The following is a 24,582-nucleotide window of genomic DNA, read 5'->3' on the forward strand; positions in this document are numbered from 1 at the left end:
TTGTCTATGGAAGAGCATCTAATTTGAGACTCCTTAAAGTGTCCCTCCAATCTTCTTTTTACCTCTTTGGAAGGATATGCTTCTCCACTACGTTCTTTGTCACATCTCTGTTTGAATGTTTTAGCCTATAATGTCAGTCTTGTTCAGATAAGAGAACAAAGCTTACTCAGCTGAATCTGGTTGTAAAAGGTTAGTAAAACATCACTGCCCTCAGTAGGTGTTTCCCTTTGTTACTTGTCATAAGCTTCACTTACCAAAATTGATGGGTTACTTATTAATAGTATGGCAGTTGTAAGGTCATCTTGAAATTAATTTGTATTTTAACATGCATCATGGAAACTATGGTAAATTTCTGAGTATAAAGAACATAATGTAATACCATATGTAATCTAGTTAGATGGTTTTTAATAGCTGCTGATTGCTATGAGCAATAACTAAAAGATCCCAAGAAACCGCATCCAGAAAAAATATCCAGAAGTCAAATCAGGGTGGAAACAGTATGGCACTGATTTTCAGCAAGTGACCTAATGATCATGGATCTCAGTATAGCTAAATTACAAAGGTGGTTGCAACACACTTTAATTACATGATTGATATAGGCTTCAAAAGAAGTCTCAGAATTTACAATAACTCGAGGGTCATAAACATTATACAAGAGATAAAGAGAACAAAATAAAACCTCTGCGGATTACACCTGAAGCCTTTTTCATTAGTAAGCTAATCAATAGCACCTTGCAAAATCAGCACAGGAGCAAAAGCACAGAAAAACTTAACTTGCTTCAGAGAGAGGAAGATCCTGCAAAAGTCAGAGCTTGGGAAATAAAATGATAACATTGTAACTGGGAAAAAAAATGCCATCAAAGTACTCTTTCCTAAAATCTGATTTCATTTTGTTCTGTCCATTACTCCTCGTAATGCTTTCCAATTCTACCTTGCCCCAGCACTAAAGAGGAAATTTCCCCTCTGGAAGGTTTTTATCTGTTATGAACAGCATCAGAATTCCTTTTGGTATTTTTCCTCTGAGGATAAGAAGTATATAAAATAAAGATCGTTTTGTTTTCCACTCTGACTGTATTACTGCACTTGAGGGGAAATTTGTCTTTATAAAAGGTTTTATGACATTTCAGTGCAATGCAATATGGTAACACTAGATACCTTTCATTTGGTTTTATTGCTCTTCCTTTTGCATTGGATCTATGTGTTCTTCATGAAGTTATGAAAGGACAGGAAAACATAATTGATGTCCTTGCATTTCCTTTTCCAGAAGATAATTGAAAAATGTGAAATTTCAAAAATTTGTGATTTTTTTTTTATATCTGCCTGCTTTTCTTCTCCGTCCAGGTTTTCTCCTCTAAATGCCTTTCTTTTCTGAGACCTATAATTGCAATAAGAGCTTTCTAAATTAAAAGTTAAGTTGTAAGCAAAGAGTAAAGAAACTATTATAGGCATTAAAGATATTATCCGAATATAATAGTGATCTACAGTTTTATTTTAGAAGACTAAAGAAGTTTTACAATGTTCTGTCCACGAAGATACTAACTATAGCTTATGTAGGTGGAAAATAATTTGAGAGAAAGACCTTTAAAATAAAAATTTTTAAAAAACATATATTTAAGGGTTTTTTAACAGAAACTACTAAACTATTATTTTTTTATTTCTATTACTGAATCATTAATGGGATATCTGTCATTACTATATGTCAGTAAACTGCAAGCAGCTTTTAGAGCTTACAACTTTCCTTAATTATTTCTTGGAATACAGTATTTTTATTACTGGAATACTATATGCATATTTGCACTCAAGAGGCCTACTGTAGTACTTACAAAAATCCCCAAAATGCAGATTAAAATTCTTAGCATGATACCCTAACATCTTAGGAACTGTTTGGATATGAATCACTGTTTTTTTTAGTTCAAAATTATGTTGTAACATATTTGAATGAGTCACTGTGTCCAACATTACTGTTACCTAGTTGCAGTGAATGTATGTCTAGCTCTTCTCCACTGAACTTAGATATCTTTTTGTTGTTGCACCCTTAGTTTTATATGCAGTATGTTTAGATTTTTTATGATAAAAGACAGGTCTCTCTCCATCTTTGAGGTTTATTATTCTATACCACTACTGTCATTTCTTCCCTGACAGAAGTGATAAAAGCATTCAAAGGATATTTTTCAGGAAATTCCATGATGGTAACCACAGCCATCTGTATGACTAGAAAATCCTAGAGTGTGTAATATCAGACAACCTCTCAAGGTGCAATTCACCAATCTGGAAACATCATAGATGGAGTTACATTCATAAATGAGCTTGAAGACCTGCAGGCAATTTTGGCTACTATTTCTAGATACTAATTGAGATACAAAGGTGGTGGTGCTGATACTAGAATGGAAAGTGAAGGTTGGTTTGTCCCTTTAGTTTCTGATTATTGCCTTAATTAGATACTTTATTTTGGATAAAGTAACCTATTTGCTTGCAAAACAAAACAAAATAAACAAAACAACTGTGAAGAAATAATATACTGATCTACAAGTTATGTCAGCAAACAGAAGCAGTAATTTGAATCAGGAATGGCCACTCTTTTCAGTTACCCAATTCTGAAATTAAGAGTTCCTGATGTAAATAGTACAAATGCTTCCTGGAAAAGTTCCTTTGAGGTCTTCTACATTATTTTTTTTGCTGTAAAGTACTTTTTTTTTCTGCAGGCATCTTCTTGGCAGTCTGACATTTACACCACACAGGGACAACAGATTGCTATGCAGTATAAATTGTGTAATTGCTAAACACAAACTTCCCATAGCTTAAAAAGAACAAAGCAGTTTTTAGTGACTAGACTTTGTTCAGTTTTCTATTGTTTAGCTAGAGCACAGCTAATATTGGTCTTCTATTGTTTAAATATCTTTTGGAATAGTTTCCTGTTTCTTAGCTTTAGAGCATGGGAACATTATTTAAGGGAATTTGTGTAAGCTCAGGCTTTCATACCCATTCTGATATCCTTGAAAACGGAGTTTCAGATCTATCTACCAGGTACTGGTTAAAAATTCTGTCCTGTAAAGGTTAACTAAGTATGATTTTTAAGGGAGGAGCTTTATTAGTCTGATGAAATGTGCCTATTAGAGGAAGTCAGCCATAAAAACTTATGCCGTGTCTTGAGTAATTCCAAAATTAGTTGAGAAAATTAAACATTTTTTTTTTCCTGCCAATGCAGTCTGCAATAACTGAAGGAATTAGTCAGTGAATAAGACATTTCAGAAATGGAAATTCTAGTGATTTAAAAGAAAGAAAAATTAGAAGAATATTCAGTCCTGTTGCCAACAGAACTATTTTTAGGTCCAAGTTCTGCTTGCTCATGTCTCTCATTGACTTAATATGAATACAGAGTTGGCCCTTCAGCTGATTTTAATGCAGATGTAAAACTGCCAGTATTTTTCTTTTCCTAGACTTTTCCCATTAAAATGTCTTTTCTGAAGTTTTCAGCTATTAAAAACAACAAAAAAAAGGAAGTAAAAAAGTGCATGGTGAATACCATATGCCTCTCAGAATCCTCCAAGTCATCAACTGCGCCATGGTTTATGGTGGACTATTATGCAAGTCTTTGAGAAGTGTAATCAGAAGGATATACATGAGTTTCTTTAGCAGTGGAGACACCATCCCAGGAAATGCTGCTTTTGACATAATTTGGAATAAAATGAAAATATGCAGAAATAAACATTTTAATCACTCCAGTTTACAGAAATTCTTTGTTTAGGTCTTTTAAATTTACTTAATAAACAGCACTGTCAGCAAAATGACAAGAGTGAGAGTCCTTATCCTTACATTCTGCTCCTTTATCTAATACTGACAGTCCAAAATATAGGTAGTTTTAACTTTGTGAGCCAGCATGAAGGATGCTTTCAATTCAGAAAATATCTTTCACTGTATCTGTGGAAATAGCCATGAAGATTATCACTTGTAAGGATTAAATATGAGGGTATTATCTGCTCCTTCAAATAAACCTGTGATCCTTTATGGACAATAAATAAATAAACAAAAAAGAAATAAAATCAGTAAAATGAAAAATTATTTATTCCAAATGATAATGTTATAAGTTGGTTTTGGTTTTTTTAGTTTATCTGAATAATCCCTAATTTAAACACTTTCAGAACAGTTTTATATACATAATTTTTAATTGTCTCATTGAGAGAAAAACTGCAAAAGATACAGATAAGGCATCCTTCAACTCAAATAAAAATGCAATCTAGAAATGTTTAAGTAACTTCTCATAAAATAATCAGAGTTTTATTTAGATTAGACCAAAGAAGAAAGGATAGGGTTTTATATTCACAACATTGACAAACATACACTCAATATTTTTTCCCTGGAAAATTATTTACTGTGAGGTTTTTTTGAAAAACAAACATACAAAATCAAACAACGTATTCTTAGCCTTGCTAATGCCTTTGCTAGTTTTAACAATGTTCTTTTCTGAATGATAAAAGCTCATATAAAGCACTGCATGGTCCAGTCCTGTTGCCATTGACATAAACAGCAGGTATCCCATTGCCCAAAAGGAAGTTAAGATTTGTACCATTATGTTAGAGATGTGTTCATATCAACAAATACATGCTAAATAATTAAAGAGTTTAAAAAAAAGGGAGGAGGGAGGGAAGCAGTATGGTATGCTGCATATTGTCTTTGGAAGGTATAAACCATATGCCAAACTGTGGCAAACGTTCTTGGAGCAGCAACATCTAGCTATTTTGTATATTCCCGGCAGAGTAGTGCTGACAGACTCCAAATTGCCCCTAGGGCTGTCATATGTTAAATAACCTTACAGGCTGGTTTATATTTTTAGATGCTACAGGCATGATTCTGATCCTATTTGTGTTGCTTTTTCCTGATACAGCTCCACTATCTGCAATGGTAGCTATACTCATTTTCTGTGTATAAGAAAGGGGATTCAAGCCTTATATTTAATTTACGTTTCTTTATCTGGAGAGGTATGCAGGTTTCAATGTATTTGAAATACAACTTCATAATTTATTTGAATGTTTTACATGTCTTATTTTAACCCTTTAACATTTTCTCCCTTTCATATCAGTTAATACAGAGTCCTGAAATGTGTTCTTTTTCTTATTCACATCCACTTTTCAACCATTTATTTTGGAAAAGGTGTTATGAAAAAATACAAACTTCTTGTTTTAAGGGAAGTTGCATTTTTTCACAGCAGATGATTGCACATTACTTCATATTCTGAGATGGTGGATTATGTCTATTCATCAGTGTCAGTACATACAATTCTTCTGATTCTTCCTATAATTTGTAATAACTTTGCCATCTAGTCAGATTCATGGATCCTTTATACTGAGATGCAGGGTGCATATTTAAAGACAATATCCTGATGAAGAACTCACTTAGTAATTTTAGTATTATGAATTTTCATTTTTTCTTCATCATCAAACATTATGATTAAGAATAAATGTGCACACTTACACTCAAATCCACACTAAGCCACATTCTCATGTGGTTCAGAGCCAGAATTGTTAAGCAAATCCACTTAAACCCAAGCCTACCATACATCACATTTAGCCAGTAGGCACTTTCATGCGACTCAAATTAATAGTATTTGCATACAAAGGCAAGGTGTCTGTGAGTAACTGCCAACATAGCTGACATATCATCATGGTTTTAGTTTGATATTCAAATCAGTGGTGTACAGCTAAGCAGATATTTCCCACCAAAGGTCCTTTTTAATAGAGGATTTTTTTTGTCTAATTCTAACTGTAACTTTTCTATTTTTGTGATATCCCATTTACAGTATGATTATTGCTCTCCATTCAAGGGACTATGCATAATAACTAGGGTGTGTAGGCCACCTGCTTGCATTAACACATTCTCTCCCTTCACTTCAAGGTTACAGAAGGAAAAAAATTAATCTAGTGCCTTTCAGATCTCTGAATGCAAGACCAGAATGCATTTTGAAAAGTCACAAAATATCAATGTGTACCTGTATTATTGTCTACCATCTTCTGGTTTTCTTTTTAGCCATTATTATAGTGTCAGTGAACTATATTTTCAGCACTTTCCACTGTTAACAATTACATGATAAACTATTTCCTTATATCTGCAAATCAGGTTATGGTCTGCTTTGATTGATTACGCCAAAGCTATTATATCCATGTCAACACTTCCTGTGAAAAATAAAGAGGGGACCAATCCGATCAACATCTTTCTGTTTTGTTTAAGTGTCAGAACACTTTGCACTCAAATTTCTGTTTTCAAGTCCTCCTGACCTTTTTGATGTCCATATGACCCATAATTCTCCATACACATTTTTAAAGGGTAGTAACAACATAAACAGTTTTTATCTTATTGGACTAATTTTATGTACTGGGAAAACTCTGCTAGTCACTATGTTATTCTTGCAGAGGTGAGTACCTGAAGCTCCAGAGACCTTTAATTATGTCTTTTTTTCTTTGTTTTATGATGCCGTATGTCCTCCCGTCTGTTTCTCTGTAAAAACAGGTTTACCACTTAGTGCTTTCATGCCTGACCAATACTAATTCCTAAACTAACCAGCTTCCTATTTCTCAATACTCTAATACTGAGATTTTGTAGACATTAACACCCTTTGAATCATAAACAGCAATCAGTGTAGTTTTATAATACATGTTTTTACATGTAAATTAACCAAATGGTTTGTTATTTGCTCTTGGGGAATTAATCACCTGTGTATTTTTTCCTGTGAAACAAACACTGATGCTGAACTAGTCATGTTGTTGTCTTGACTTCAGTTTTAACCAGAGGAATTTCTTCTGCTGTTTGTACTCCCCATCCAGGAGAATTCAATTAGGCTCAGGTAGTACATCTGGGTTCCGAAGACCAAACTCCAATTTAAGAATGTCGCCAAATACCCATAATAATCAAAGCCACTTAAAACAGCAATCTGCAAGCCAGCATGGTAGCCCTGAAGATTATTAGTCCAGTCTGTTAGACAATCTGTTCATGAGGACTTTGGTTTAAGCCCTGGCATCACTCATTTGTCTGCACTTTGCTCTTGATTCTGAGCCATGAGTTCCTGACTGCTGCTCCCGAGGGGAATGGGAAGGAGATGAAAAGGGAGTTTTATAAATTTTTTAATTTAACTGAAGAGAAAAAAAAATAATCAGAGACTTTTCCTGGATATAATATAGTCAAGAAAAAAAACAGAATAAATGATAGATAACCTTACTTTTCTGAAAACAAATTGCTGTTCTTTAATTATTTTTTTTAGCAAGTGGGTAATAAAGCTTGTTTAACTTACTTACACTTATGATACTCACGTCAGTCATAGGAGCTTTTTTTCAAATAATGTTTTGTCAAAAGTTGTAGACAGGAAAAAAATCCACAGAATGGAAACCAAACATTTTTTATTCAGACCTCTAGGTCACAATGCCCCTTTCATATTGTTACCAAGTAAGATTAATTTTTCTATCAAAAGTGATGCCTTAGATACATCAATTTTTGCAGTACCCCATATAACAGAATCTGTTTAGCAAGCTGTAAGGATTTGTTGAGAAAGTTATTTACTCTGTATGTGGCCAGTGTATATTTACTGGTTCATCTACAGCATACACACTATACATATACACCTATACATACATTTGTATATGTACAAATATATATACACACATATAGAAATACTCAGCCTTAGCACAGAACTAGCTGTGTAGACCATGTGGACATAAATGCTGAGATCTGGAACAACCTCTGAACTCTTGGACTTAGAGTTTGGACTGCAAATTAGTTTTGTCTCACTCTTTTCTCTTCCAACAGTTAACACTCTTCACCAGCAGAACTAGAAGAAATGTAATCCTTGTGCCTGTCTGCCATTATCTGTTTCTTCTGTTTTTTAAACACCCTGCACAGAAAAAAGTTCAGTTCAGCTTGTAGAAAACAGATATTGATGAGGGAAACCAAGTCAAGCCCTGTCAAGAGTAAATTGATACAGTATAATCTCTGTTCAATTATGGAAGACTGTTTTTGTTATCTTAGCTACCCACCTGAATCGAAATCTATACCATATTTCAGTCACTTTCATGATTACTTTAAGAGTTAAGTTTGTTCTTCAGAAAGAGTTTTCTTATGAGACAGTCAAAGAGTCAGAAATTAACTGTTGCCAATTTCAAGTATTACCATGAATTCTTGTCTAAGTGCAGGGCACTCATAGTAGGCAAAATCAGGGTGACCCTAGGAAGGATCCCAGGCCATTTTGTCTGTGTTTGATGAATTGTATGGATGGAGATTTCTTAGACTTCCAGGACCCATCTATATTGTAGGTAAATGTATCAGTGTTTTACGTCATTAAATACAGGGTACCCAAAGGACTTCCATTTCATCTTCACCTCTTTAGTATTGACCCTCATAGCTTTCTGGAAGGCAGGCAATGTAAAGAAGCAATGAATTTGGGTCCTCAAAAACTTAATAGCATACTCTTGGTCAAAGTTGGCTATGACATCCTATCATACAGGCTTTCACTCTCAGATAAACACAGACTGTTAGCTTCATCTAAACGTGACTGTTTAGCCATCCCACCACTACAGTACCACAAAGCTAACTTTTAATTTGCTGACATCTTACCTTTTTCCTTATTACGAATACTTTGTGACATGACAGCTACATGACAGATTTTTCACAGCATCAGTGGCTATGTCTATACTAAAAAATTCCTACTGGAATTTTTTCTGGAAGTGAGGCCAATTGGTAGAGAATAGCCTCTGTCAATATCTTTAAGTTTCCTTATTTTCCAAAACAGGATGGACAATTCCAAACTATATTTTGCGAGTACTCCCTGGTCTCTGTTAACTCCCAAACCTTGCTCAAGAATTGCATGGGAGACTGAATGTTGTCCTTGGCCACAAACATTTCAAAGGATCATTGTAACAGTTAAGCAGTATAGCAAAATGATATTCTATACCCAGGAACATTCTCTGGCACTATTAAAATTATTAATATTTTTTAATAATTTATCAAGAGACTTTTAAAAATAAATTTTCCTAAAATCAATTAGTTGTATTGTTTGGCTCAAAAACTACTAAAGTTAGCCTTGTTTCATTAGGAGCCAGTTTCTAAGATTGTGGCTTTTCCATCATTTTAACCTTTTAAGAGATTTGCAAACCATCCTCAGGTTTTCATCCTGTGTTGCCCATGTTCTCTGACAGCATTTAGAAGTTGACAGACTGCCTGCAGTTCCTAGCTGTAGCATTGTTTCTCTTGAATTATGTCTAAAATGAAGATGTGAGAGTACTTCCTTACTGTCAGGTCTCAGTATTTACCCCAGGTATAGCTTACTTCCATTATAAGAACGAGACCCAAGAATACTCCTTTATTTTTTTTCCCCATCTACAAAATGAAAGCACATACTAAATAAGGACTGCGATGCTCTCAATCTAGATCCCAATTTCAACCTGTAAGCGTGGACAATTTGAATGTAGGTTTAAGAACGCGGCAACTCAAAGCCATTCTCCTTGCTGGTCACTTATAAGCTAGTACCTCTCCTTTTTAATAACTTTTTCTTACCAGACATCTTCTGCAAACAAGTTTATGAAGAGCTGAAAGACTTAAAATTTTCCTTAGTGTGAGGTTTGCCTTTAAAAAATAATTAAAATAAATAAATATAAATATTGTAGGTATTTAATAACCAGATACTGTTAAGAAAGCAGAGAAAAATTGAACATTGAGAGCCTAAATATATGGGAAAACAAAACCAAAAACCCAAACCAAAATGAAAACATAGCTCCTGTCACTGCAAAAGATGTATTTCATGCTCTTTAAAATACAACTTATTTGGAGTTTGGACTAAATGACAGAAAGCTGAAACAGTCCAAGTTCAAGAACAGCTCTGAAAAAAATCAAGATGTTAGGAAGCAGATGTAAGCTAAAAATAAAACCAGTTTGAGCAAAGACAGATCCATATTTGTGGCACTGCAGAAAACAAGCAGTTGTTGCATTTGCCCTACAGCAACCTCCTCATAATGACACTGGATACCTGCCAGTCTCTAATTATCCTTACACCAATAACTTTAAATTGCTGCTTCCTTCAACCTAATGTCTTATTTTTAGCTCAAAGGCTACTTCAGGTGGACCATCTTATCAGAATGACATAAATCTGATAGTATAGTGTGCACCAACATTGCAATGGCCTAAAGGGCTCCTGGGGCATTCGGAAGAGCCTTTTCTTTGTAAGCTGTAAGAAATCCATTTCATTATGACTTTACATGCTTCATTACATAGAAATAGGTGTTCTGGAATAGTATTTTTTTCATATGTTTCTGTTACATTCTTAAGCAAAGGAAATAACAAGATTGCTAAAGTAAACTAAACACAAAGGAAGAGAAGATAATTTGCACGTGTATGTTTCTGTGTGTATATGCCAAGAAATAAAGAAGGGCTGGAGTAGTTAAATAGTACATGTATAGAATTGTTATATATTACTTATGTTTCAGATGTTTGTATTGCTTCAGATGTTAAAGAAGATGGCTCTCTGTGTTGGTCGTCTTTTGTTCAGATAAAAATATATAAATACATTATATGTACATATAGTAAGGAATATTCTCAGCCTTGAAGAGTTTATAACTTAAACAGTCATAGCAAGAGAAACATATTATTCTAAAAAACATATGTAATCCACAATATTCAATTGTGACTTCAAAGTTGTGCAAATATTTTTCAAAGTGAATGGCTGAGAAAACATGATCACTTTGCTCAGCACAATCAACTTTATGATTATGAAAAAAACACCGAAACCACACAAACTCAGAATTAAACTAATATATAGTTTAGCAGAACAGTTATTTTGCTGATTTCACTAACTACAGTGGCACTAGTAATGTTGTTTCGCACCGCCCTTTTTTAAAGCTGTACAACATCTGAGGTGGGATCCAGTAACCTGATTTCAAGGCTAAGATGAATCTCCCCAGAATTCCGGGTCACAAAACAAGAAGCTTTAACCCCAATTTAACTTTGTTCTGTTAAACTGGTACTTGTAGTAATTTACTTGTGTGGGGGGGTGGGTTCTACATTTTATATAAACTATGAAGCACATATGTACAGGACTAGCTCTTTTGAGTGAATATTATCAATGTTTTCTGTGCTTCCATAAGACAGTGGATATTAGCTACAAGTGTGAAGACATTTCTTATTGCAAAGAACATTTTGTTCAACTTTTTTGGGGGTAAAAATATTGCTTTGAGAGGTACAGATGTAACAGAGTAAGATTACCTAACAGCACCTTAGCTGACTGATACAAGTGGGCACACAGACAGGCTGATGAATTTAGTCCTGGTTTGTTCCTTGTTGAAGATATTATATAAGAAACATTTCAGAACTATTTTTGGGTTAGCACAGCATGATTTTGAAGATGTTTTCTTCCTAAAAATATAAAAGCATCACACTCGAAAATACTTTTGTGTGAGAGTATCTGCCGTGATAAGTGGACTGAGGGTTTCTAGAGCACAAAATCCTAAAATAATACTGTTTGTTAAAAATGTCTATAATTCAACACAAACTGGACAGAATTTTTGAGCCATAAACTCTTCCTTTAGCTGGATTACTGGCTGCATCATAAACATATTGTCTGATTGTTAAATTAAAAATAGTTACTTACTCATCACAAAGCTGACATCATATAATAATAAAAAATAAATAAAAAGGAACAATAGCATCATAGTGTAGCATCTGCATTTTTTTCTTGAATGTTGTCTTGCAAGAAGCTATTTCCTCCTTGATAATAATAATAAAATAGCCCCAGAAACAATCCTTCCATGCTCATACTCAGCTTCCATTGTGAAAGAGGATCACACATAGTCAAGAGCTTGCATTGATGCATTTGACAACAAAAAGCCAAGATATTACTGACAGTTCCCACAATTCAATAATTTTTCACCAATAAGAACATCCTTGCAACTCACAGAAATGGAAACAGGAATTTTTACATTGGTACGTCTTGAACTAATTAAGAAATTTCTTCATTACCTTAGTTACTTTCTTGAAACAGAACAGCTATTAGTATTTCCAATCCACCACAAAAGATCTTTCAGAATCTCGATATTGTGTTGCAAAATGCATTTGCAGGATGCTGCCCTTGCAACAATCTGTAAAGGGCAATATAACTCCACTGAAGTAATTTATGCTTCTCCTTAGGATAATTTGATGGAGAATCAACTATTTTATACAGAGAAAATTACTATAGAGCTAGTTGGGCCTTACTTCCTCATCTCCAAACAGTTGGGCTAAATCTCTTCCTTTAAGAGTTTCTATGCACAAAGGAAGAAAATTATGTCTGGTGTTACTTCCTTTTGAAGACCTATAAATGCAGTGAAAGAAAAGGCAAAGGAGTGAGAGACAGTTTTGTATCCTCCTTTTCTTCTCCTAGTTCTTTGAATTGAGAGCCTTGTCATAGCTCAAATCCACAACTCTTATAGAGTAACAATGTCCTGTGTACAGTACACAAATTAACTTTCTGTATTTCTGCACTGTTTCCTGAGTGTCATTCTCAATAATACCTTATGTTCACTTACATACTAGGCCCATGAACAACCTAACCAACAACAGCAAAAAGCCCCTTTTCTCATAAGAATAATTTGCAATAAATGTAGTAGTATATGCTGCCTGCATCTCTTGAACCATATGAGGCACTGAATTTAAATGTCAATGGGTAAATGCTATATATATAACTGATTGGTGTGATATAGCATTGCTGACTACACTGTAAATCATGATGGAGACATGATGTTCAAATACCCTGATGAAGATTTTCAGTAGCTCTTTTAGTGTTTTCCTAAGGTGACTTACTTGACCTTAACAGCTTTCTTAAAGAAACCACCTCTCTATTATTATTAAAACAAAAACCAAACAAAAACTGGTATTGTTCCAAGCTAAAAGTGAATGAACAGTGACACCCAGTGGCCAAGTAAACATGTTATAAATCGCACTAATATTCCCTGTGGAAGGCACTGAGACTTGCTAGTTAAAGCATGAGGTTCTTAATATATTTAGTCATCATTATCTCAAGGCCAGTCTGTTCCTAATTTTGGCAACATGGCATTAATTAGACCTAAGATCATTGTGTGGTATGTTCAGTGCTTGTTTCTTGCTATTGTTTACTTTTGCTGATATCCCAGATAGTAAGCAGTATCAACAGACTATAACTCTCTATATTAGAAATTACAAAACAGAGTCCAAAATACAATAAAGAGCATATATACATCAGTTCTCAGAGCATAAACCCAATCCAGTAGAATAAAAGGAGTCGGGGGGGAAAAAAGACTTACTACCTTCTTTCCTTTAGCACTCATTTTAGTAAACCTGCCCAAAGCAAGGGGTTTCCAATATATGGAAAATATAAAAGTTTGGTATTGAATCAGATAAAACCCAACAACTTGTTGACATTTTCAATGCAATGAAATTCAGAAGAAATCTCTACAAATGGTGTTTCTGAACTGACTTATGTTCTGAGATGTGCACTAAGATGTGCACTAATTTCACTATGCAGCTGAAGATCCCAGAGTCTCCTGCTGCAGTTGTAGCTAAAGCTTCCAGACACTTCTGTTGCAGCTTCAATTGCAGCAAGTGACTTCCCTGCCCTGACATTCTGTATAAACTCAGAGCCTGCAAGATTAAATGTTAACTTTGGCAAAAGCTGTAATATGAATCTATTTTAATGTGAAGATGCCAGAAGTACTGAGTCTTTAGGCAGCCTAACCAGAGTCCAGAGAAGATATTATGATGAGACTCATTCCCTAAAGTCAGGAAAATTCATCAAATCTAGCATGTTTCAGACAAAAGCATTTGGGATTCAATTAGTTATCCCTTTTGTGATCATATGCATGTAAAGTAGAAGCATGTCTTCTTAAAAGGCTAATCTGTGATGGGAAGATAAGGGCTAGACATACAAATGAAGTACAGGGTATCTTTGCCTTATCATGGTGTACTGATACAAGGTTTTGGTAGCAGGGGGGGCTGCAGCGGTGGCTTCTGTGAGAAGACACCAGAAGCTGCCCCCATGTCAGACAGAGCCAGCCTCAGCCACCTCCAATACAGACCTGCTGTTGGCCAAAGTTGAGCCCACCAGTGACATTGGTAGTGCCTCTGTGAGGGTAAAAAAATATTTAAGGGCGGAGGGGGAAGAAAAATGTGGCACAGCAGCTGTGAGAGAGGAGTGGGAATATGTGAGAAAAACAACTCTACAGACACCAAGGTCAATGAAGAAGGAGCGGGAGGAGGTGCTCCAGGTGCCAGAGCAGGGATTTCCCTGCAGCCCATGATGAAGACCATGGTGAAGCATGTTGTCCCCCTACAGCCCATAGAGGTTAATGGTGGAGCCGACAGCCACCTGCAGCCCATGGAGGAACCTATGCCGGAGCAGGTGGGTGCCCCTGAAGGAGGCTGTGACCCTGTGGGAAGCCCACACTGGAGCAGGCTCCTGTCAGGACCTGTGGACATGTGGGGAGAGGAGCCCAAGCTGGAGCAGGTTTGCTGGCAGGAGTTGTGACCCTGTGAGAGATCCATGCTGGAGCAGTCTGTTCCTGAAGGACTGCACCCCATGGCAAGGACCCATGCTGGAGTAATTCCTGAAGCACTGCACCCTGTGGGAAGGACCCATGCTGGAGCAGTCAGTGAAGGACTGTCTCCCATGGGAGGGACCCCACACTGGAGCAGGGAAAGAGCATGAAGAGGAAGAAGTGGCAGAGACAATGTGTGATGAACTGACTGCAACCCCCACTCCCCATCCCTCTGTGCCACTAAAGGGGAGGAGGTAGAGGAGTTGAGAGGGAAGTTGAGCCTGGGAAGAAAGGAGGTTGGGGGGAAGGTGTCTTTAGTTTTGTTTTTATTTCTCACTATCGTACTCTGTTATTAATTGGCAATAAAGTAAATTAATTTTCCCCAAGCTGAGTCTGTTTTTTCTGTGATGGTAACCAGTGAGTGATCTCCCTGTCCTTATTTCAACCCACGAGCTTTTCATCATTTTCTTCCTCTGTCTTGAAGAGGAGGGGGAGTGAGAGAGCAACGTGGTGGGCACCTGGTGGTCATCCAAGTTCAACCCTCCACAACTATTCATGCAAATCTACCTCCTCACCACTTCTAAGTATCACAGAAGAGGGCCTGTTAATACAGAACCCATGCTCCAGTTGGATTTAACACACAACAGTTAACTTGTTTGAAAGACGGGTCAAGAACCGAGCAGTAGTCACTCAAATATAGTAGTCCTAAGAGCATTGGAAGTGTTTCTTGAGAGGCTGCCATTGCAATTTTCAGTCATTACGCAAGTGAAGTGAATCTCACTCTCAGAAATTAATGGGTGTTTCATTCAGAGGCGTTATCCTAACTACGTGTGTGGTAAAGAAATTATTAAAGATTTTTTTATCCTCTTATTATTGTTAAATCTAAGTGTTATAATACTATACAAAAAGTAGTTTTCACAGCAACCATCCTCCTGTGCAATTTCACACAACTGAAACTACAATTTTGCCGAAGATCTGTTTTTTGTCATGCAGTACTATAAGGCTGAGCCTCTAGTAGATCAGAGTTTTACAAGAGATCATTGATTTTTAAAGTAGAATAACAGAATGAATATTCAAAAGACAGCTGAAATTAAAAGGGTGAAAGACATACAAATTAAAGTAAACAACTAAATTAATTAAATAAAATATTCTTTGTCTAGGAGCCAAAGAACATGATACAGGAGAGAAAAGCTTTAAAAAAAAAAGTCTGTGTGAGATTACAGTAGATATTTCTCAGCGATTTAATTTTCTTTCATTTTTTCCTCACTTTCATATCCTTCCCACTTGGTTGGAGAGCTTACAATTAAAGAAGAGCTCTGCTTACAATTAGAAATACCTCTGTTACATACAGTCCATACAGTCTTCTTTCTGAGAGGATTGAATGGGTTGATGCATTCCACTGGTCTTCTCCAAAGTTTAATGAGAAACAAACCAGCTGTGCTTCATTTATGAGGAAATGTAGCTTCCAAATCTATACTTTTAATCAAATTTTTTAGAGGCAGAAAGTCTTCAAAGAGAAGGTTCCTAACTCTTCTGAACGTCAGGCCTCTTTAAAAGGTCCTGTGTTGGATACCCAAAGATACTTGAGATGTCTCATCATCTGGGAAACCCCTGATTTCTCCTCCTGATGTGACACTCTGAAGGCCCTCATGTGGATAGTTTACTAAAAAGAGGACAAATAACATGAGGAGAGTAGAATCACTTTTAGAAAGCTGCAGATAGCAGCCAAGCAAAAGTTCAGAAACACTTCTCCAGTTTGGTGCCGACAAAGACCTAGGTAATGAATTTGCCTTTGAGGAAATGGCACTGCTCTGCTTCTTTCCCTGCCAATGAATCTGTGAAATTCAAAGGTGAAGGAATCACAGAGTACATGTATTGGAAGTAGTGTAGTGGAAGAGAGTAGTGGAAGTACCTTTTCAGAATGAGCTCTCCCTGGAGCCACGAAAAGAGCCGTGACTGCACCAGTCATACTAGTACTATTATTTTTTTCAGTAGCATGAGCAATTTCTTGAGGCTACAACTAGACCTTCGTAAAAAGAAGCCGCAAACCAGAACTTCCAGAGCTGATTTTTTTCTCTGTGTCTGTGTGTGTGTGTGATTCCAACACCTGTGCCAACATATTAACATGACTGAACACAGGGATGATAGCTAGTGAAACAACCTGTGAGTTTCTTGGTATTTAAGACTTTAACAATTCTTCACGTACAAGTCAGTTCTTAGTAAGAACTGAGTGAGAAATGTTTAACTTAAAACACTTTTATTTCTCAAAGCAACATACAAATAAAAACCACTAACTGATAGAGAGATTGATAGATTGTTAAAACTGGTAGGAAACATATCTTGTGACTGTAATACATTTTCCTCCAACTTTTATGATAAAAATACTGCTAGTTCTGCTTGCATTTAATTCACAGTATCTGTGCAATATTGTAGATTGAAATCCAGTGATTAGACCCTTGACCAAGCCTTTGAAAAGTAAATGATTCTAATACAAGAGTTGTAATTTAAGATAATGAAGGAAAATCAAAGAATAATCTTTGATAATCGAAGTATATAGCAGTTTAACCCAGCATCTGAAATCTTTAAAAGAGAGACGTACACAATTCAATACAATTTGTTTGATAAATGACAAATTATACTCTTGAAAAGTAGTGAAAGATTGGAGGGCTAATTATTCACTTAAAGACACAAGAGTATAGTCCATAGGGCAGAGAGGGCAAAGTGTATTCTCCCTTTCCTAGCAATCAGAATTTCTACTGTTTGAACTGGAAAAGTATAGCTTTTTTTTTTTTTTAATCTTTTCTTCTAAGTAGTATACATTTTGCAATTTCGTATCAGGCTGTTTGTGATTTGCTATTGCAGTAAACCTATGTGCAATGTAATAGCTAGTGGATTCTCAGCTGGCAGTTAATGCAGTTACCTGGATATTCATCATGAGCATTTTGTCTCTACTCTTTCCACTGTCCATAAGAGTCCAGCTCTGTAGTTCATAATAATGCAAAATTCTCTTCACTTCCACTTGATGGAAATGTGTCCTGGATAGCAAATCTGAAAGGGAAAAAAGGGACTAAAGAAATACACAAGAAAGATATTAAAATGGAATTAGTTTTCTTTTTTTTCCTAGCATTTTATAAGGCCTGAATTCTGGCACACACTGTTCAAAAAAGTAGCTTATCCGAATCCAAAGAGTAGCTAAGAACAGCTCTTCTGAGTAAGAGTTGATGGTTTGAGCTCTTAATCTATCAGGCACTACCATGACTTCATGCATATTAAATGACCAAAGTCTATTTTACTCAAAAAGCACTTATATTTAAAATACACTATTTAATCTCCAGCAGCAGAATAAACTGAATGTATTACGGACTGTTAAGGTGATTCATTTGCAAGGCCAACAATTATGTAGCCATTGAATTTTGCACTTACCTATTACCACAAAAGTCACTGAAAAGCATGTTCTTTTTCATTTGAATAAAGCATGCAAAAGCCATTGTAAAACATATTTATTCACTGTAAACCACCTTCAACTTTCAGACAGCTTGGCACTGAGGTAGTGGACCCAAACACACTTTTGCAGTTGTTGTACAGTTTGTAAAGTACAATACCAGTGTTCATTATTGATTCAGATTCTTTCTAATTGCTTTTAAGTTTGAATAGATTCTCAATTTTATCTCATGGTTATGGTCCAAAAGATGGAAATGTAAAATAATAAAAAACACAGCTAACCAATAGAAAAAAAATAGTAGTCTGTGATTTAAAAGCAGACTTTAGCATAATGCGTTCTTTTTGTAAGGGAAATATTTTAAAAGTAAATGTTTCATAAGGAGCGGAAAATTATAGACAAGGATGTGAAGAAGATGCATTGCAAACTTAGACCAACAACATTAGTTCAGTTAACTTACCTCCTTCCTACAGTGTCCTGACTGAACCACATGTGTGAGTTGAACGGAAGAAGCTGACTGGAAACTCAATCCGAGGGACTAAACATTGTCCTTAAACCTCAGTTCAGGACATCTTGCTAGCACTACACAGCTGCCAGCCTAACTTGACATTTTTACTTAAGAGCTTTCCTGGATCTTCTCCAATACCAAAGAAATTAACTTTCTGAAATAAGACAAAAGGCAGTATGTATTTGAAATAGTAGAACAACACCAGCATCTGGAACAGTGAAGGATCAATGAGGATATAAGAGTAAGGTGTCATTATATTGGCTGATGGAACGCACAAATTACAGGTTACAGACCTTTGCAAAATAGAGATAGACGAGATATTTATTTATTAGCATTATATGCTGAAGGACCATCTGATTGACTGAAAGGAAGCTATTTGATGGAAGTTTTGGGAGTCTCACATAATGGTCTAAAACTTTCTTAAATAAAGACATTGTATTGGAGCCTACAGTAAGGAATAATGGTTATCGCTCAGAAGCCTTTACTTTGTCTAGCAGCAAAAGGCAATGGTGGCCCTTTTTGCCCTCCCTTTTTACCATAACTCTGGAACAAATCAGTCAAAGAATCCAACACAATAACAGAGTTGAAGGTATAAAAATATTGGACATACTGGATAGAATTTCATTATACGCTGTCGATGTCATTCTTTTCTTATCCAATCCGTATGAATCCCTTGGGGGCAGCAGCCAATGAATTAAAAAGTTTGAGGAAGTCTCACTGAAGAATCGTAATCAAAGGAAGTTCAAGATTCAGTGCATCAAACTTTCAACAACAATATGTGAAGCCATACTAAATATGGGTTCATTTGGACTAAACATTTAATTGGGTACTTTTGAGTGCAATTACCGCATAGTACTGATAGTCATATGATCTCATTTTTGCTCAGCTATATAGGTCTATTGACCTTGAATAGCGTAACTATATAATGGATATAATAATAAAACTACTAAACTTTTAGGGAGAACTTTTCACCCAAGGATCGCAAAGCATTTTAGAAAGGAGGTCAGGATCATTATCTGCATTGGCTGGGGGAAGAGGAGCCAAAGAAGAAAACCGACTTGACCAAAGCTGTCTAGCAGACCCGTGGCATAGCCAAAAAGAAAAAGAATCTTTTGTGTTACAGTGCCAGCATGAGGAGATAAATTAAAGCATAGTTTAACATTTTCTCCAGTCTTGCTTTATTGCTCCATTTATTGTGATATTTGAAAGTGCTTCAGGTGTGTATATGTATATTTGGCAAGACAATGAAATCATCTTAATTTCTTAGCTTTCAAATCTTTCCACATCAACAGCAGCTTCATTTTAATAAGCTAATAATACCACATTCAAAATCCTGTATATCAGCAAAAATAGTTCCCTGCAGTTGCAACTATCAGCAAAAACCAAGACTTGAAGGGTTTACACTGTAGATGAATGAGTTATGAGAAAGAATGTGTCAGTCAGTGCTAAGGTGTAGATGTGGGTTAGCCTAAGCAGGCCTATGGCGGGGCCTTGGGAGTGGGACAGCAGGGTTCATCAGTGTTTGCACATGGGGTATCTGACTTGAAGTGAAAACTGAGACAGTCTATTGGACTCCAAAATCTTTTTACTGAAATATCTTACAGGAGCTTGGTTATGCAGTTAGAAACTTAATTGTGAAACTCCCAACCATCAGAAAATAGTATTTGGTTAAGAAATCATAATTTTTATTAATTTCAAATGATGAGATATTAATACTTACAACATACTGAGAAAATGAGGCTACTTGCCTTGCAAGGACTCCCAGTGCAAAATCAACAGGAAAATGTGAATTTTAGTAGGGACATATCATCAAATCAATTGCTCATACATTTAAAGTTTACATCTAAGTTGCTCTTGAAAATTACTTTTTGTATGTTAGCTTGTCTTAGCCCAAACATCAGTACTATGCAGTTGATTTTACTTATATTTTTGTTAGTATTGTAGGCTTGCTAAGGTAACAAAAATTATGATCTGAAGAAAGAAATGTATAATCATTCTGCTGTGATTTTAACTGTCAGTGAAATTCTTATCATAGGCTGCTTTCTGTAAATATCATGACAACCATTACTGTTGCAGTAGGTTTCTTATTTCATCACAGAAATTTGAGTAGTTAAAGCCCGATGGTCTGAAAAGCTGCTAAAAAGTTGTTTGACTTACTGGGTATCCATAGATTCAAAGCTCCATATATTGTTGAACACCAAGAGCTGCTGTCAATCATTAATGGGTTATGTTTGTACCTCCTGAAAAGTTAAACTGTAAACCAGTACTTTTTCTCCCCTAACAGTTCTATAAACTGCTCTGCAGAAGAAGTTGTGGAAGAACTGGAAGAAATTACTGTTAGACCCTGAGGACATCTTGGCCAATCACAAGCTCTGGTCTCAGACAGAGGCATCAAGAAAAGGATCTGTTGGAGGCAACTCAAGCAGGCAAAGCTTTGAGGTGGTTCTGCCTTGTAGTATTTTCCTCAGTGAAGATCAAGAGAGCGAAAAATCAAGAAGTCAAGTTTTATTAGGTTATAAACTAGGATATTTAATTTTCCAGATAAAGAAAACTTGAAGAGTTTAGGGAAGATAGGGTAGAAACAATAGTTCATATAACTTTAGCCATGCCCACTGTGTCCTTGCAATGTGGTTTCTCTTTTCCAGGTGGAGTTCCAACCAGTTCAGAGGACTTCTGAGCAGTCGCAAGCTTGCACAGAACTCTCTGTTCCCTAGAAAGCTTCTGTTTATGCCATCTCTGAAAGCTGACTTTCTGCTCCTTGTAACCTGTTGAAGTTGCTTAGCCTCTACATAACCAGTAGGCTCCCAGGCTTAGTGCTGTGCCTAACTTTTTCCCACCTTTTGCTTATGCCTCTGAAAATTTTTCTCCCTGAAGAGGTACAGTTGCTTCCTATATTCAGGTGAGGTATCCTTTCCCTCCTTTCAGCAGGTTTTGGCCTGGTCACTCCCCTTCAAGGAACTTTCTACACAAATGAAAAAGAATCAAATCAGAAACACTGTCTGGTGGGATCTGCCTCCCCAGAACTCACCTAGAATCTCCCAAATGAGGATGATCAGTCTTCCAATATTGAAAATAACTTATACACAATCAAGTCCGTTGCTACCAGTAAAGGCAACATTCAGTCAGAGTCTCTTGTATAATTGTCAGTACAGCTTTATACACTTATGCATAATATGTAGCCCTTGATGTTTCTATTTTAATATTTTATCTTTTAATTAAAAAGCTTATGATTTGTTTGCCTCATCACTTTCATTTAAGGAACTGTCAATTTTTAATACAGTGAAGATGTGGAAGAGTTGACTGACATCTAGTCATTGACCCACAAACATAAATAACTTCCATAATGAGGAATAGAGTAAATATTGACTAAGGATTTGTTCAGTATTGTTCCCATAGAAGAAATAAATGTCAAGACACTAAAGTATTTTTCAGTGAAAAATAGGTATATATGTGTTTTTTCCTGTATCTTTGTCATACAGTATCTGGTGTGATATTTTCAAAACAATTTAGATAGCTCAATACATTAAACCCAACTTTTGGAAATGTGTTACAGACAAAATTCCCAAAGGCAACACAAGAAAGTTAGATGTTTAATCTACAACTGCTTTAATAACAAAATGAAAAACTGCAATCCACTTTTATTAAAAGTCTTAAAATGCCTCAGGGAAAAGTGAGATCATAGTTTTAAATTTCTTTAGGCAACACAAAAAGTCAGTATCTTTTACCCAAGACTGCATTGTGTTAGGTCCTATAAAATAAAATGAAGGCACATCTGGAGCAACTTGCTTGCAAAAATAATAGTGTATGAGAAGGCAGATATTATGACATTTTTTCACTCACAATATTTCAGAGTTGAGGTAATCAGAAATTTTGGGATGAAATCTTGAAAGAAATGCATATTTATCAGTTTGGGGGGAAAAAAGAAAAGAAAAGAAACACGAACACAACAACTAGCTTTTCCACAATTTAACAAGTTGTGCTGTAGGAGAAAGAGGTCATCTACTATTATGACAAATGAGAAGCCACATACTTAGCTAATGTGTAAGAAAGCCAAAGTATACAAGAACGCATTGACTTCCATTCTTGGCTCAGTTCATCATTCGAGCATAGAATTTGTACTTCCTTGTTACAAATTTTCAAAATCTTTCATTCAGGTTAGGACTTGATTGGATTTTTTGTTTTGGTTTGGGGTTTTTTTCTGGATTTAACATACTGGACCAGACCTCTACAGATGTCTACATTCTTATCAAATTTCAAACAATGATTTCACTTATTTGTTTGATATATGATTCTTGAAAAAATAATTATATCAGTTTCTGTTATGTTAATAAATGTTATAATTAACACCAATTTTTGCTATCTAATAATAGAATCATAGACTCATAGAGTGCTTTGGGTTGGAAGGGACCTTAAAGATCATCTAGTCCACCCCCCTGCCAAGGGATACCTTCCACCAGATCAGGTTGCTCAAAGCCTCATCCAGTGTGGCCTTGAACACTTCCAGAGATGGGGCATCCACAACTTCTCTGGGCAACCTGTTCCAGCATCTCACCACCCTAACAGTAAAAAATTTCTTCTTCATATCTAATCTAAATCTATCCTCTTTCAGTTTAAAACCATTACCCCTTGTCTTATTACTAAACTCCCTGATAAAGAGTCCCTCCCCATCTTTCCTGTAGGTCCCCCTTAAGTACTGGAAGGCTGCTATAAGGTCTCCCCAAAGCCTTTTCTCCAGGCTAAACAACCCCAACTCTCTCAGCCTGTCATCATAGGGGAGGTGCTCCAGCCCCCTGATCATCTTCATGGCCTTCTCTGGATCCACTCGAGCAGGTCCATGTCTTTGTTATGCTGGGGCCCCAGAGCTGAATACAGTACTCCAGGTGGGACTTCGTGAGAGTGGAGTAGAGGGGGAGAATCACCTCCCTCGACCTGCTAGCCACACTTCTTTTGATGCAGGCCAGCATGCTTTCTGGGCTGCGAGCACACATTGCTGGCTCATGTCCAGTTTTTTATCCACCAATACCTCCAAGTCCTTCTCCTCAGGGCTGCTCTCAATGCACTCGTTGCCCAGCTTGTATCCATGTTTGGGATTGCCCTGACCCAGGTGCAGGACCTTGCACTTGGCCTTGTTGAACTTCATGTGTTAGATCCTATAAAATAAAATGAAGGCCTATAAAATAAAAGTCCTATAAAATAAAATGTTCATGTTGAACATAAACTTCATGTTCAACAAGGCCAAGTGCAAGGTCCTGCACCTGGGCCGTCTATGGGCCGCCCTCTCACGCCTGTCAAGGTCCCTCTGGATGGCATCTCTTCCCTCTAGAGCATCAACCACACCACTCAGCTTGGTGTCATCCGCAAACTTGCTGAAAGTGCACTCAATCCCAATATCCGTGTCCCCAACAAAGTTGTTGAATAATACTCATCCCAATACAGAACCCTGAGGGATACCACTCATCATTGTTCTCTACCCGGATATCCAGCTGTTGACTGCAACTCTTTGAGTATGATTTTCCTTATGTATGTATTAATTCCTTATGCACTGAATGGTCCACCCATCAAATCCGTCTCTCTCCATTTTAGAGAAAAGGATATTGCGCGGGACAGTATCAAATGCTTTGCACAAGTCCAGGTAGATGATGTCAGTCGCTCTTCCCTTATCTACAAATGCTGTAATCCTGTTGTAGAAGGCCACCAAGTTTGTCAGGCACAATTTTCCCTTAGTGAAGCCATGTTGGCTGACACCAATCACCTCCTTGTTTTCCAAGTGCCTTAGCATAGTTTCCAGGAGGATCTGCTCCATGATCTTGTGGGGCACAGAGGTGAGACTGACTGGCCTGTAGTTCCCTGGGTCTTCTTTTTTTCCCTTTTTAAAAATGGGGGTTATGTTTCCTCTTTTCCAGTCTGGGAACTTCACCAGCCTGCCACAACTTTTCAGATATGATCAATAGTGGCTAATGATAGATATCAAAGAAAATAACAAACCTGATCATAAGCAAGCACTTTTATTCATAAAGATTCTTTTTTGTGTCTTTAATACATTTTAAATATACTTATATCTACTTTATTTTTTACGACTCCAGTGCCTGGAGCACCTCTTCCCCCTCCTTCTTCACTGA

The sequence above is a fragment of the Ciconia boyciana genome, chromosome 1 (genome assembly GCF_034638445.1).
Source record: "Ciconia boyciana chromosome 1, ASM3463844v1, whole genome shotgun sequence".
In the NCBI taxonomy this organism is placed as follows: Eukaryota; Metazoa; Chordata; class Aves; order Ciconiiformes; family Ciconiidae; genus Ciconia; species Ciconia boyciana.